A 15,839-nucleotide genomic window follows, 5' to 3' on the forward strand; every position below is an offset into this window, starting at 1 on the left:
TATCAAGTGTCCCTAACTAAGCAAGCCAAAAGGCGACAGCGGCAAGAAACCCAAACTCCAACAGGTGACAAAATGGAGAAAAAAATCCTTGGGAGAAATCAGGCTCAGTCGGGGGGCCAGTTCTCCTCTGGCCAACAACGAACAGTGCATGATTATGATTCAGGCAGCATTACAGGTCATAAATCAGATTGGGATCGCAACAGTCAAAATATTTAATCCAGTTCCATCTAGTTGAAGATCGGATTCATCACGCCGGTATGTAAACGGTTTGTTGGGGATCTGTGCCGCTGGCTGTCGTGTCGATGAGGCCTTCACAGGGGATGGTCTAGTTGATACAATCTCTGCTGACACTTCAGGGATGCGTTGTGGTCATGTCTAGACACAGGTCCTCCATCTGATCTGGATACGGCCCAGATCCGACTGACTACGGTGGACCTTGGCATAAACAGAGAGAATAATATTAGCGTAGATGCCATTCTTCTTCTGATGTAACGAGTACATCGGGGTATAGGAAGTGTTCCCAGTTCCGGCTGACCTAATTTATGCAGCCTAATAATCCTTTAACGGATTTGAAAATATAAATTGATAATGTGTTATGTGTATGCCAGGTTAAAGAGATGCGTTTTTAGTCTAGATTTAAACTGACAGAGTGTGTCTGCTTCCCGAACAATGCTAGGAAGATTGTTCCAAATTTAGGTGCCAAACAGGAGAAGGATCTACTGCCTGCGGTTGATTTTGATATTCTAGGTATTATCAACTGGCCAGAATTCTGAGATCTAATAGATGTGAAGGACTATAATGGGTTAAGAGCTCGCTCAGGTACCGGGGAGCTTAACCATTTAGTGCTTTGTAAGTAATTAGTAAGATTTTAAAATCTATACGATGTTTAATAGGGAGCCAATGCAGTGTTGACAGAACCGGGCTAATATGATCATACTTCCTGGTTCTAGTAAGAACTCTAGATGCTGCATTTTGTACCAGCTATAGTTTGTTTATCAAGCGAGCAGGGCAACCACCCAGTAGAGCATTACAGTACTCTAGCCTTGAGGTCATGAACGCATGAAATAACTGTTTCGCATTTGTCATTAAGAGCATATGTCGTAGTTTAGATATATTTTTAAGATGGAAGAATTCGGTTTTACAAATGCTAGAAATGTGGCTTTCAAATCAAAGATTGGTGTCAAAGAGCACACCCAGGTTCCTAACTGACAGCAAAGACTTAACAGAGCAGCCATCAAGTGTTAGACAGTATTCTAGGTTATTATGTGCAGAGGTTTTTGGTCCAATAATTAGAATCTTTTTTTTTTTTTTTTTTCTAAAATTAATAGTAGGAAATTACTAGTCATCCAACTTTTTTTATATCAGCTATGCATTCCGTTAATTTTGTGAATTGGTAAGTTTCGTCAGGGCGCGAAGAAATATAGAGCTGAGAATCATCAGCGTAACAGTGAAAACTAACGCCATGCTTCCTAATGATATCTCCCAAGGGTAGCATGTACAGAGTGAAAAGCAACGGTCCTAGTACTAAACCTTGCAGTAGTCCACACTGAACTTGTGATCGGTGTTACATCTCTTCGTTTACTACTACAAACTGATAACGGTCAGATAAGTATGATTTGAACTATGCCAATACAATTCTAATAATGCCAACATAATTTGAGTATATTCAAAAGAATGTTGTGGTCGATAGTGTCAAATGCAGCACTAAGTTCCAGTAACACTAATAGAGAGATACAACCATGATCTGATGATAAGAGCAAATCATTTGTAACTCTAATGAGAGCAGTCTCAGTACTGTGGTACAGTCTAAATCCTGACTGGAAATCCTCCCAGATACCATTTCATTCTAAAAAGGAACATGGTTCGATGATACTGCCTTTTCTAGTATTTTTGACAGAAAAGGCAGATTCGAAATCGGCCTGTAATTGACATTCTCTAGGATAAAGTTGTGGTTTTTTAGTAAGAGGTTTAATAATAACCAGCTTAAAAGTTTTCAGTACATATCCTAGTGACAAAGATGAATTAATGATTTTAAGAAGAGGAGCTATGACCTCTGAAAGCATCTGTTTCAATAGCTTAGTCGGTATAAGGTCAAACATACAGGTTGATTTTGATGATTTAACGAGTTTAGACAATTCTTCCTCTCCTATAGCAGCGAATGAATGGAATTTTTCCTCAGGGAAACTACAATGCACTGTCTGAAGCGATACTGTAGTAGACGGTTGCATGGTTATAATTTTCTATCTAATATTATGAATCTTGCAAGTAAAGAAGTTCATAAAGTCATTACTGCTTTGCTGTTTGGAAACATCAGAAGTTGAAGCTTTATTTTTCGTTAATTTAGCTACAGTATCAAATAAATACCTAGGGTTGTGTTTGTTTTCTTCTAAGAGATTTGAAAAATAAGTAGATCTAGCTGTTTTTAAGGCCTTTCTGTATGCAACAATGCTTTCTTTAAACAAAATCAAAACGAAAAACCTCTTTTTGTTTTCTTCCAGCTGCTCTCCATATTTCTGGTTGCTCTCTTAATGGCCCGAGTGTGCTAATTGTACTACGACGTTGGACTAACTTCCTTATTCTTCTTTAAGCGCAAAGGAGCAACTGAGTCTAATGTGCTGGAAAAAAGAGAGTCAATAGTTTGTTGTAACATCGAGTTCTTTTAGGTTATCTGGTATGCTAAGGAGATGAAACTGATCAGGGAGATTATTGATAAAGCAATCTTTAGTGGTAGAAGTGATAGTTGTACCCTATTTATTGCAGGGAGGCGGTTTTGCAGCCTTGGCTAAATGTAGCATACACAAGACTAGATAATGATCTGAGATGTCATCACTCTGCTGCAGAATTTCAACGGCATCAATACTGATTCCATGTGACAATATTAGATCTAAAGTATGGTTACGACAATGAGTGGGTCCTGACATGTGTTGTCTAATTCCAAGAGTTTAGAATGTCTATAAATGCCAATCCAAATGCGTCTTTTTCTTTATCTACATGGATATTAAAATCACCAACAATTAGGACTTTATCCACAGCCAGTACTAACTCCGATAGAAAATCAGCAAATTCTTTGATAAAGTCTGTATGATGCCCTGGTGGAATGTATACAGTAGCCAGCACAAATGTCAAATGGGATTTGTCGTTTACATTACATAACGTTACATAAGGCACTATCATTTCAAAAGGAATTATATTTGAAAGACTTGAGTAATACTGAAGATATTACTATGAATTACAGCAACACCTCCCCCTTTGCCTTTCAGACAAGGCTTGTGTTTATAACAGTAACCTTGAGAGCTGGACTCATTTAAAGTAATGTAATCGTCTAGTTTTAGCCAGGTTTTGGTCAAACACAGCACATCTAGTTTATTATCTGTGATAATATCATTTACAATAAGTGCTTTTGAAGAAAAGGATCTAATATTCAGCAACCCAAACTTTATCATTTGTTCATCAGTATTATATCAACATCAATTAAATGTTTACCCTTAAATGGGTTTGGGACTTTTTTTGTATTTACTAATTCAGGGTACAGTCACAGTCTCTATGTGATGATATCTAGGTGAAAGAGTCTCTATGTGTTGGGATTTATCTGACTTCTGTGACATGAGACAGCTAGCTAACGGTCTGTTTAGCCAGTCTGTCTGCTTCCTGACCTGGGCCCCAGTTTGTCATGTTTCAGCTCTAAGACTATGTCCCATATTACTAGAGAGAAGAGCAGCACCACCCCAGGAGGGATGGATACCCTACTCTTTTCAACAGGTCAGGTCTGCCCCAAAAACTTTCCCAATTGTCTATGAACCCTATATTATTCTGTGGACACCACTTAGACAGCCAGCCATTGAGTGATGACAGTCTGCTAAATATCTCATCACTCTGACGAACAGGTAGGAGTCTAGTGTCTGACATTATACTTGTGAGTTCACACACCTCTTTAATTTTAGTGATCTCCGACTTGCGAAGTCAGACATCATTAGTGCCGACGTGAATAATGATTTTAGAGTATTTACGATTAGCATTAGCCAGCACTTTTAAATTTGCTTTGATGTCAGGCGCTCTGGCTCCCGGCAAACATGTGACTATGGTGGCTGGTGTTTCTATTTTCACGTTCCATGTAATAGAATCGCCAATAACTAGGGCACTTTCAACAGGATTCTCAGTGGGTGCATCACTGAGTGGGGAGAACCTGTCTGAAGTTCTAATCGGAACGGAACGGCGGTGTTTTGCCCCGCGACTATGCCGTCTCACAGTCACCCAGTTGCCCTGCTGCATGGGCTCTACAGCCGGAACCGAACAATGTACGGGGTTTGATAAGCTAGTCACATCCAAAACAGTATCTAAATAATTCTGAAATTTTCTCTGTCAGCCTGACTATTTCCCTGCATTTATGACCTGTGAATCCCTCATCGCTGACAGAGAAAGCTATAATAAACATATGACAGGCAGTGCAAGTAACAATAATAAGGGAAGATGACATGACTCACCGTGTTTGTACGCTGATCCGACTCACCAGTTATTTGATGGACTCGTAAAAAAGGAGTGCGCGAGAGAAAAAGACGGTAGGCACGGATGACAAGTTAACAGGCTAACAAAATGCTAATGCGTTGTGATAGCAATTTAGATTAAAAGCTAGCGACGTTAATGTGATAGGCAATATTAGACAATATCAAATATATGGTGATGATAATATAAACAACAAGAAATTACAGTAAATAGAGATTCAAAACAAAGCTATAAGGAGCTACAGATGCAAACCACTCAGCAGCGAGGCAGACAGGAGCAATCGATTGCAGAGCAGAAAGCAGAGTCCATATCGCCCACCTCTAACAGCTGCGCTTACCTGCAGTCGTGAATGCAGTGATGGACAGCTGTCTTTCCTCATTCGACTGGTGTTTGGATTTCATGTGATTTCTCATTGTGGTGGTGATATTATGATAAGTTTCACTGGCTACATTTACATGCACCCAAATAATCCATTTGTAATCGGATTGACGGCTCAGTCGGATTGAAAAACGTTCAAGTAAACACCTTAATCAATCCGATTGAGCTCGATCCGAATTAAATTTTGATCGGATTGGAAGGGGTGGTTTATTCCTTTTCTAATCTGATCTAACAGCAAAAAATTACCATGTAAACGCTTGAATCCGACTACATTCTCAATCGTATTCAAAGGTCTCTGGGGCATATGCGCAGTGCAATGTTGACACGCATTACGCAGTGCGCAAGTTCACGTTCACGTCTTTAATTGTAAGATGTATGCCAACAGGCAGTGGCGTAGCTGTATCCCTTCGTCATAATATTGAAAATCTTTCCATTTTAAAACAAGAAGGGGAGCCAATGGATATCACACAAGAAGCAACGTGCAAACTTTGCGCAAGAGTTATGCCGGTGAAAAAGTCTCAACCTCGGTCAGTATTCACTACAGAAATTGAAAAAATACTAAGCTGTCTGACACTGCATTAATGGAGCATATTCTCTCAGAGACGAATTTCAACATAATATGCTGATAACGGTATATAACTGTCTTAATTTATTCCATTATTTCTCTTGTGGCCGTATAGGCTAGTGAAACAAATGAGAATAATAGTATTTCGTGTTAAACAGGTTGTTTTCTTAAAGTCTGTGCTTGAAGTAAAGCTGTGCTTAATTTTCATTGATGACTGCGGTGTTAGGAAATATTATAGCCTACACTCTTAATAATTTTAATTATAGGCCTATAATTCATTGTATAATAGACCTAAAAAAAATGTTTAAAACATTTTCAAAGATAGCTAATAGCCTAATCTTTTATTATCCTCACAGCATAGTATAATATTAATTTAATAATAAAAGAAGCTGAACCTAATAGTTATAATAATAAACTAGAAGAATGTAACAGGCCTACATTAATTGGAAATACCAAATCCTCTTAATATTGCCAAGATTTGATGCTTTTGACAATATCTCTGGCTATCGTCGATACATGATCATCGTCTGTTGACGCAACCGCAAGCGTGATTGATATGACGTCATACACGCAGAGCGCATGTGCAAAAGTTTTGATCGGAATGTATATAAAACACATATAAATGGATATTTGAATCAGATTACAATGTTTAGAGTACATGTAAACAGATCTGCATTCGGATTCAATTCATTCGGATTGATGAAAATTGGTGCATGTAATCGTAGCCATTGATTAATTTAATCAAAAGTAATTCCATTTTGTAAGATCATTTTGATCTCCAAAGTTCGCGAGGCAGACAGCAACATTCTGTGATCAAATACAATTAACTTGTTAACACGCTCCACAGCACCACCCAGTGCATTTAGTTATAACTTTGAGTTTTGGTTTGCATGCTTGGGATTTATCATGGATTCAATGCATTTACAGCCAGCAAAGCAACATGTAGTAAAATTCGAATAGTATTTTTATTTTTTGAATAATAATTAGATTGGATATTCCAATATTCACTATTCGTGCACACCCCTAGTCAGAATGGCCCTAAAATTCAAGATATTGGGGCAAACATGCCCCAACAGGAGCATATTTATATCATATGTTATAGTTAAGCAATATCAAACAAGCAATGACTGCAATATCACACGAGTGCTGTTTTTGTTCAGAATAGCACAAGTGCACATGTGATAGTGATTTACAAATGTTCAATAAATAAGTTAATATTGTGGTATATTTTAGACAATATTGTCTGTTTTTGCTAAATATTTCCAATGAAAATGTTAGCCTACCTATAAAGCCACAGCAGAACTGTTGTGAGTCTCCGAGCAACACAGTAGGTACTGCAAAAGCGTTTTAGAGCAGACGGCTCCGTATGCTTTCAAATCGCTTTTGTGGTACACGTTGATGTCATAAGCCGCATTTCCATCACCGTAAACCGCACCAGCTGCCCCCGATCAGCACGTAATGGAACGGTTACACAGTGAGAACCAATGGCCCATTCATAAAGAGCCATTTACTTCATTCCTGAATGAATCAGCCATTTAATAAATCGAATTGGTTAATTACTCAATCGCTTACTCATTTTTAGTTTCGTATTTAGAGTATCACATTAACATTAACCCTAAAAACACCTAAAAAAAAGCACACCCAAAGTAAATTGCATGCAGTTCTTGAACCATTTGAAGTATATGCATGGTTTTGGTCTCTTTTGTAAGGTACAGTGGAATGCTAACAGGTTTAAAAAAAAAAAAAAAAAAATCATTTTCCCTAAAAATGAAAATTGTTTTATTTACATTTACTCACCCTCATGTCATTTCAAACCTGTATGACTGTCTAATCAAACTCTTTTGGTCTGTAAATATAGTAGTCAACATTTGAAGTGGACAAAAACCTTGTTGTCCTAAAACCTTCTTCTTAAGACAGCTTAGTTACTTAACTTAGATCCACTTCAAAATGTTAACTACTGTACATCTAAATACAAATTCAGATGCAGCTTGGCCCTTGTAGCCTAAAAGTGTACGTGTAATAAATTCAATGCTGAAACAAATATGTTTTTCTAAAGCTATATTTTGTAATGTCTATTTAGCGCATTTCTCATTTTATACAATGACTTTAAATTATCTTTTGGGGGTAATTTCTCAGCCAAATTTGATGTGCGATTAATTAATTAATCGGCACATCATGTAATTAATTACATTAAAAATTTTAGTTGCTTGACCCCTAATTTTAAGCTGTTTTCTGGAAAAAATAAATACAAGTCATTTTGCCGGCACCTCCATGTCATGCAGTAAGCGAGGTAATACTTTAGCTTCCACACTCCGCACAAACATTTGGATATGCACCTAGTAATCTAGGCGCATATACATTTATCTAGGTTAGCGTTAGAGCGAGCAGCCAAGTTGCTACTACTTACAAGTTTCAAATTATAAGCCATATTTGAGGTCAATGGATGATAGACGAACATTTGATTTCCTGCCCAAGTTAACATACTGTAATTACCACAAGGACCTGTCGTTAACAATCTGTCAGTCTGTCAATATTATACAAAAAAAAAAAAAAAAAATGAACAAATGATACACAGATTCATCATGAACATGGGTGTTTAATTGTGGTCTCTCCTGTGAGTAATTTTTAGCATGAAATGTTCATCAAAGAGAGTACCACAAAAATACTAAAATAAAATATTAGAATGAGCCCCAGTTTCCGCCTGACATATAAATTGTTAACCTGAATTTTCTTCTATACACTCAAACTATTTGAATTTATGTATTGTTATTTAAAAATATCAGGCGTGTAATTTAGACACATAGATGGCAAGGGGATACAAATGTTCATTTCACAGTTCATTTCCTAATAAGTAAATTTAAGTGGATAACTTAATTTACATACAGTCAAATTGTCTGAAACATTGTCTCCAAACAAATAGCACATGTACAGTCTATTTTGAAATTAAGTGATAGTAACACTTCAACGTCTGTGAAATTTACAGTGGATTAAATACACCTTACACCTTAATTACATCTCTGTATCTTCTGTGGTTATAAATCAATGTTTACAATACTTTACAGACTCTGTGTAATGCATTCAATGGTTAAACCCATTTTGAAAAAAAGAAGGTATTATTCAGCATCTGGCACTACAGCATAAACTGTAGCCTAGAAGGGTTAGCTCTGAAATGTAATTCATATTGAAATGCAAATAAGTAGAGGAGGCAACAGAACAGAGTTTTAAGATCTTCCATAATTTGACCATCGTATAACAAGCTTAATTGCATCATTTTACTACTGCTGCATACACTCCTCTTCTCACTTTCTAGGATGAAATGGGCTACGTCTGCAGTCCCCTAAAATCTGCAATGTGTGAACGAATTTACACAATGTTACTAACCACACGCTACCATTCGCTTAATATGCTGAGGGATTATAATCATTATAAGGCATTATAATCATTATAAACAAACAGATTACATTAGGGTCCATGTACATGCAGCTACTGATACTGTATACAAGCGGCGCAGTGCAACACGATGAGTCAGTGGCAGTAAATGGATGTCCCGTTCTACAGTAGCTATAATACCACACTTGCACAATACCATGTATAATACCAAATATGAGCCTGAATGACCATCAGTGATGTAACAGTACAAGCCTCGGCATCACTGCATGTACTATGTTTTTGGATAATGCAAATAAAGAGGTTGCAACGCTGAAAAATACATTTTATTTATTTTGGATGCTGTAAATAACTTTTACAATCAAAAACTATTAAGTCTGATTCATTTGAAATATTATTTGTATGATCAAGTGTTTAACTGCTGGACATACTTTTATGCATAATCTATTGAATTCAACAATGCATAATGTTTAATAGCTGGTTTGCTGCTCATATCCGTCAATGTTTGATTGATAAACTGGGAAATGCTGTTGGTTGTTGTTGTGTGACAACAGTTTAATCTATTTTGCAAACTCGCATGTTTATCACAAGGTTAAATCCAGTTAGTTAAGTTAATAGTTAATTATTGAGGCTTTCTGTTCTATCTTGAATAATGTGACGCTTCCATAATATGGAGGACCAAATTACTCAAAATGAAATAATTAAATAAATAATGAATTCAATAAAACAACAATTTAATGTTGTACAGTTTATTCTGAAATAATTAATTAATTTATTTAATTATTAATTCAATTATTAAATAAATCAATAAATAAATGTATCTATTTATTTTGTAAAATTCCATGAAAACACAACATTTATTGTTCAATATATTTCACAATATCCTCTTTCACACACTATTATTGTGTTTAAATATATATTTTTTCATAATTAAATGTTCTTTTTCAAAAAGCTGTTTTTCGTAATTATATGCTGAATTTACAAATGACACCTATTTGACAAATCATGTATTTCCAAAGCACGATTTTCCCAAAGATTCTTTTTTATAATAATAGAGGACATTTCACAAATGCCAATCAACAGGCAGTGGGCGGTGCATGGCGCTAATTGGTTTAAAGTTGGAGAGCGGACAGACATGACAAATCGATCTTCATGTGGTTGGTGACATTAGTCATGGAACGCCATGTTCCACCCTCATAAAGTTTTTTTCTCCTCATTAAAATCAAATGATCAGTAATGGTTGTATATCAAAAGCGGGGACACATTTGTGTGCATTTTGTTTTGTGATTACACCGGAAAGAATAGACCCTCCGCAGCGGCATTAGCGATAGATTGACGCACGCGCTCGTCTGTGTGAAGACTGTGCACGAACCAAAATAGAACGTTCCGCCAATGATAACAGCGGCAACGAACACTCAGCATGATTTCAAAATCAACACATCCCTGCGCCAGATCGCCTCTTTTTAACACAAATTAATATCAACTGGATATGTTTCATTTGCATTAGGTATATATACGTACAGTGAGATTTAAAAAAAAAAAAAAAAAAAAAAAGTGGTAAGGACAATATCGACCCTGGCAAAATGTGGTGGGGACATCACATGTCCTACCTGCAAATTACGCCTGTCACACAACTACTCATCTACTCTGCGTTCAGTGCTGGTAAAGTGTTTCATATGTAGGCTAGTCATCAATTTCTAGATCCTCTGATGCACTTATTGCGACTAGCAGATCCCTTATGTCGTCTAATCCAGATAACAGAGAATCACCAAACAAAACATTCCCTTCTACTTCATCTGCAAATGAAAGCAGTATGTTTTTAACTTGATCAAGTCCTACAGCCATATTCATTCCCAAGGCTTGTTCGAGATGCATCGGCGCTGTGCAGGCCAATCGCATTATGTGTTTGGAGAGCATGTGACTCGTTATGCTTTTGAATTGCTCTCGCGGTACGTTTATGTCATACGCCGATCGGCCTGCACAGTGCCGATGCATATTGAACGTTCAGTTCACCTCACCAGACCTAAGCAAACCCACTGGAAGGCAAGCCTGCAACGTTTAGCCAAAAAAGCGTAACGGCTAATGCTAATGCCCCATCCCCGGCGGTACGCAGAGAAGGAGACCAGAGGCCGTTTTTTGAATGGATGTCAATGGATGAGAGGCTTCACTATGATGATTAAACATCTTTTGTGGGAAAATAGCCAATCATTTAATTAATGGACAGCCTGTTTGCTAATCTTCAGCATGTTTTACACTAAACAATACTTTCGTTGGGAACTATATGTAGATTTTAGCTTGATAAAAATGTATTTTTTCAAGAGAAGGCAGACTAGGGAATGTTGCGACTGATGTCACTGCCATTACACAATAGGCTGAGAGGTGCCACACGTGATTAAGTTAGCCGTTACGCTTTCTCCAATGGTAAGAGATACAGACCCTCTTATCTCCCTATAATAATACGATCTCAGACCTAGGTAATTCATCTGAAAAGATTAGCCAATTAGCGGCAGGCACCGCTCACTGCCTGTTGATTGGCATTTGTGAAATGTCCTCTATTATGAAAAGAATCTTTGGAAATACATGATTCGTCAAATAGGGGTCATTCGTAAATTCAGCATATAATTATGAAAAATGGCTTTTTGAAAAAGCACATTCAATTATGAAAAAATCATTTAAACAATAATAGTGAAAGAGGATTTTGTGAAATATATTAAACAATAAATGTTGTGTTTTCATGGAATTTTACAAAATAAATAGATACATTTATTTATTGATTTATTTAATTGATAATTAAATTAATTTAATAATTATTAAATTATTTCAGAATAAACTGGTACATTTAATTGTTGTTTTATTGAATTCATGATTTATTTAATTATTTCATTTTGAGTAATTTGGTCCTCCATACCATAACGCATCTGTAGCCTATCCAATATAGGCTACCGTTGTCCCCATAACAGAGAGCACTGTTTCTCTAGCATTTTTAAATGGTGCATAAAATATAATAGTTTGGCTTTGCTTGACACAGTAATGGTCTACCGAAATCTAAATATTAAACATCTTTTTACTGTACAATTGTTTAAGAAAGGAAGTGGAGGGTTCTAAGCCAATGCAGGACAAGACCGCCCCGATTGTAAAGCAAAACGTGATTGGTTGTAGCGAGAGTGTACTGCGATTGGTCAGCGCAATGTGGCCGTTATCTGATTGGCTTGAGTAGTCAGTGGGTGGAGTTGACCTATATGTGGATTTTCCCTGAGGCTAGAAATGTTTCAAAATCCACAAATGCGCGAGGTGATTCACAAATGCGCAGGAAGCGATCCACAAATGCGTGCAGCGATCTACAAATGCACAGAAAACAATTCACAAATGTACAGGTGGTGATTCACAAATGAATGCAGGCAGAGTTGTGCTTGTGACATAAAAACATATTTGTGAATGTTTTTATTAGCAAATCTCATTTTATTTATTTGTGAATTTATTAATTTTTGTCAAACTCCTAACATATATAGGCTATTTGTGGATCTCATTCTATTCATTTGTGCATATTTGAGATGGTCCTCACTGCAGAACACGAGATCCAGGGGGCGGGGTTGGACCTAGATCCAACTCCCCCCACTTTACATATCCCTAAACCTAGCCGTCTTCGCCCCCTGGATCTAAACCTACCCATCTCCACCCCCTGGATCGCGTGTGTTCTGCAGCGAGGGGCTACAGGGCTGTTGGCAATAGCAGGAGTTAATAAACAGACGGCGAGGCTTTTACAATGTCTCAAAATTGTAAATCGTGGGGTCTCCTGTATCCACATTAGACATGATGCATTCATTGTTAGTCGAGTCAAACAAGTCACAAACACTGTCTCAATCCGTTTTCTAAGCCTTAATTTATTGCCACAGACAGATAACCCCGTGACATGATAAGCTCTATCTAAATTAGCTGGTAGTATTTCGCAGCGTTCTACTGAAACGATATTGTCAGCGCCTTTCTTAACGTTAGGACCTTTAAATATCGCGTTAAAATTAGCAACTTGCTTGAAATGTTACCCTTATCAGAGACCGGGCAGTGAGGGGGAAAGTTCAGATGAGACAAGTAGCCCGATACCCAGCAAACTGTCTTGTAACTCCAAAACTGTCAATAGCCCGTTATATTCAATGCGCCCTGTCTGTACCAATTATGAATTAAAACACTTAATATATATTACTATAAAACATTGAAATTACGTTGCGACAATATGTGTCCAGGACATGTGGGACCAAACGATGCGGCCGCGATAAGATTTGAAAAAAGGTCACATACAATTTCATTATAGTTGGTTTCCAAGGCTGTCAAGCGCAATGTAGGCCATTAGTATTAAGAGCTTAATTTACACAATCCTTTGAAATGTAATTGGTAGGCTACCTATTGGATTTATGCACACAAAGCTGTTTTTTTTTTTTTAGATGGCTTGGAGGACACTCCATACAAACCAGCTAAATCTGTTAAGCTTTCTGCATCAATCAGACGGCTTAAAGGCATGAGAGACCTTAGAAGAAAACGTACCTTGGCAGAATATGCTCAAGACAAAACACACAAAAATAATCCGAAAAACTCACCTCAGAAAAGCACTGCGTTTTCTAAAATAATGAAATTTCCCCCAAGATGTAGCCACCAGAGATAAACGTGAACGGTTATTTCCACGTCGCGATCACCATATCCAGTAGCACGCTGTTATAACGGTTATGATTACAGAACCGGAGCTCTATAGCCTACCGAAAGGAGATTAGGTAAAATAGTCAATATGGCCGGCGTTAGGAAGGGAGCACGAGGCGTGGTTGGATGATAGATGAGAAGGGGGAGACGTGCGCCTCTCCATGTTAGTTTGAATAAAAGTGTCAAACCCACCACTAATATTTAGCTACTACAGTATTTGCCAACATATGTAACGTTCTTTGATTTTTTCCCAAATATTTTCCCCCGGATATCTACTCTGTGAAGTTCGTGTCCACATTTGCATATAAAATAATTTGTTGTTTATATTATTATTATTATTATTATTATTATTAAACGTATCTGCCTGTCAACCTCGGAGTAAACGCACGAAAATAACAGCAAGCCATTGACGGCTGTAAATCATAAGTTATAGTTTGAGAGCTTATAAAACAATACTTTTAGCCCATGTCCAAATCAGGTTCACACAAATCACTTTCCATCATTTATGTAGCCTAGTTCAGTAGTTGTGTGGTTTTTGTTTGTTTGTTTTTGGGACCTGGGTCTCAAGAGGGCTGTTTCATAAAACAAGATTAGAATACAAGCCAGTTTCATAAAGCAAACTTAAAATAGTTCAAACTCAGTTACTCTGGCAACTTATGCTGGGAAACCTGAGGGCTGTTTCATAAAACACGATTAGAGTACAAGCCAGGCTTATTTTAGTTAGTCAGACTTATTGTCAGTAAATTCTGTTACATAAAGCAAACTTAAAATAATTCAAACTCAGTTACTCTGGCAACATATGCTGGGAAACTAACCTGGTCCAGGGCAGGCTAACTGTCAGACTAAGCTGAGCTCCTCTAACACTGACCAATAGGAACTCTAGGTGACTCTCTCACATATAATTACTTGACTAAAATAATAAATAAATAAATGATAATAAATGAGTACACCCTCTCTGAAGCTTAAATTCAGCAATTACTCTTTACTTAGAAGCAAAGTTAGGGTTCTATGAGATATAATGTTGTAAATGGTGTAAATTTTTGATTAAAAGGTAAGTATGATGAACCAAAACATTTAAAGAGAAGTAATTTCTTAAAAATTAAGTGTTATATAGCCCACTGAATCATTCTCTGACAAAAATGGAACCACTTGGAAGAGAACTGTCTGGAGACTTATTTCTTAGCACAAAAGAGGACAGTGGTAAAAGAGGATTACCAAATCATTGTTTTAAATGTGAAAATATATCAAAAGTAACACGGAATTTCAAAATCAATGGACCTGTGACAAGGCCCCTGAAACAACCAGGCCTTCATTTTAAGCTTTCATTTAGTGATGAGTGATTTTTATGCTAGACAAATAGCAGGAAAAATAGCAAGCAAGTGCAAGAGCCAGCAAAAGCTATAAAAAGAGTGACAGAGTAATATGCAGCCTGCAGAAGTGACATGCATGGTTGTTGTCCACACTAGAACTACTGTAGTCAAAGCGCAATAAAATCAGCTAGCATTTTACTAAAATATAGACCTCTGGGAATCTATACTCTGGTTTCATATATATATATATATATGTGTGTGTGTGTGTCCTACAGGTTTTCTTTTCTTACTGGCTAAATGTTTTGTGCCCAAGATTTAATTAGATTGTTTTAAAATATATGAATACATTTTTCTCTGGTTTTGTTTGGCAGCTGTAGTACCTTTTATGGTTTTTAGAAGAACATTAGAACATTACAATCTAAAAAAAAAAAAAAAGCTTTTTAAAGCAGAAGTTAAAAATCACAAAATTAAAAATTAAAATAAATATGCACAGACTAAATTTTAATTGGTAAGATGAATCTAAACTCAGTAATTGGCCTACAGTATATTAGCCTTGATTTACCCCATTACAATAGTCCATGTACAGTTACTGCTATCATAAAAATACACTTACTTCCGTGTGTTTGACACGCATGCGCGCAGCAGCACTCATTCACTGTGAAGTTTAGCAGCAAAATGGAAATATTTGCATGACTTTCTAACATTTACAGATGGAGAATAAACCTGTGAAATGTAAGTTATGCACTGAGGAAAACACCATGTCTCAAATGCATAAAATAGCACAAACTGTATGCTGTTTCCTATGGTGGATCGATTTGATCCATGATCGACCTCTTTGGCTGCTTAAGAAAAGTGTGCACGCACAATTATCTTGACTGGATCCTCCTGGATCAAATTAGCAGGATTACGTGAACTTCAATTACTCTGGTCCGGAGGACTGTTTCATAAAAGACGCTAGACTCATCTTAAAAATTAAAATTTAGTGTGTGCTTTTAATATTTATTTTAATTTTT

General features: G+C 36.8%; 1 protein-coding gene across 3 annotated transcripts in view; it reads right to left on the bottom strand.

Moving 5' to 3' along the window:
• Positions 1–13,658, bottom strand: part of LOC127514079 (radixin) — a 310,901-nt gene extending 297,243 nt beyond the window's left edge. Inside the window, exon 1 of one of the 3 annotated variants that reach the window (XM_051896477.1) lies at positions 13,420–13,658. The gene's annotated coding sequence lies outside the window, so the exon portion shown is untranslated. The remainder of the gene's footprint in view (positions 1–13,419) is intronic. The other 2 variants (XM_051896486.1, XM_051896467.1) reach the window with 2 other exon arrangements.
• Between the last annotated feature and the right edge of the window lie 2,181 nt (positions 13,659–15,839).

The sequence above is a fragment of the Ctenopharyngodon idella genome, chromosome 1 (assembly GCF_019924925.1).
Source record: "Ctenopharyngodon idella isolate HZGC_01 chromosome 1, HZGC01, whole genome shotgun sequence".
Lineage (NCBI taxonomy): Eukaryota > Metazoa > Chordata > Actinopteri > Cypriniformes > Xenocyprididae > Ctenopharyngodon > Ctenopharyngodon idella.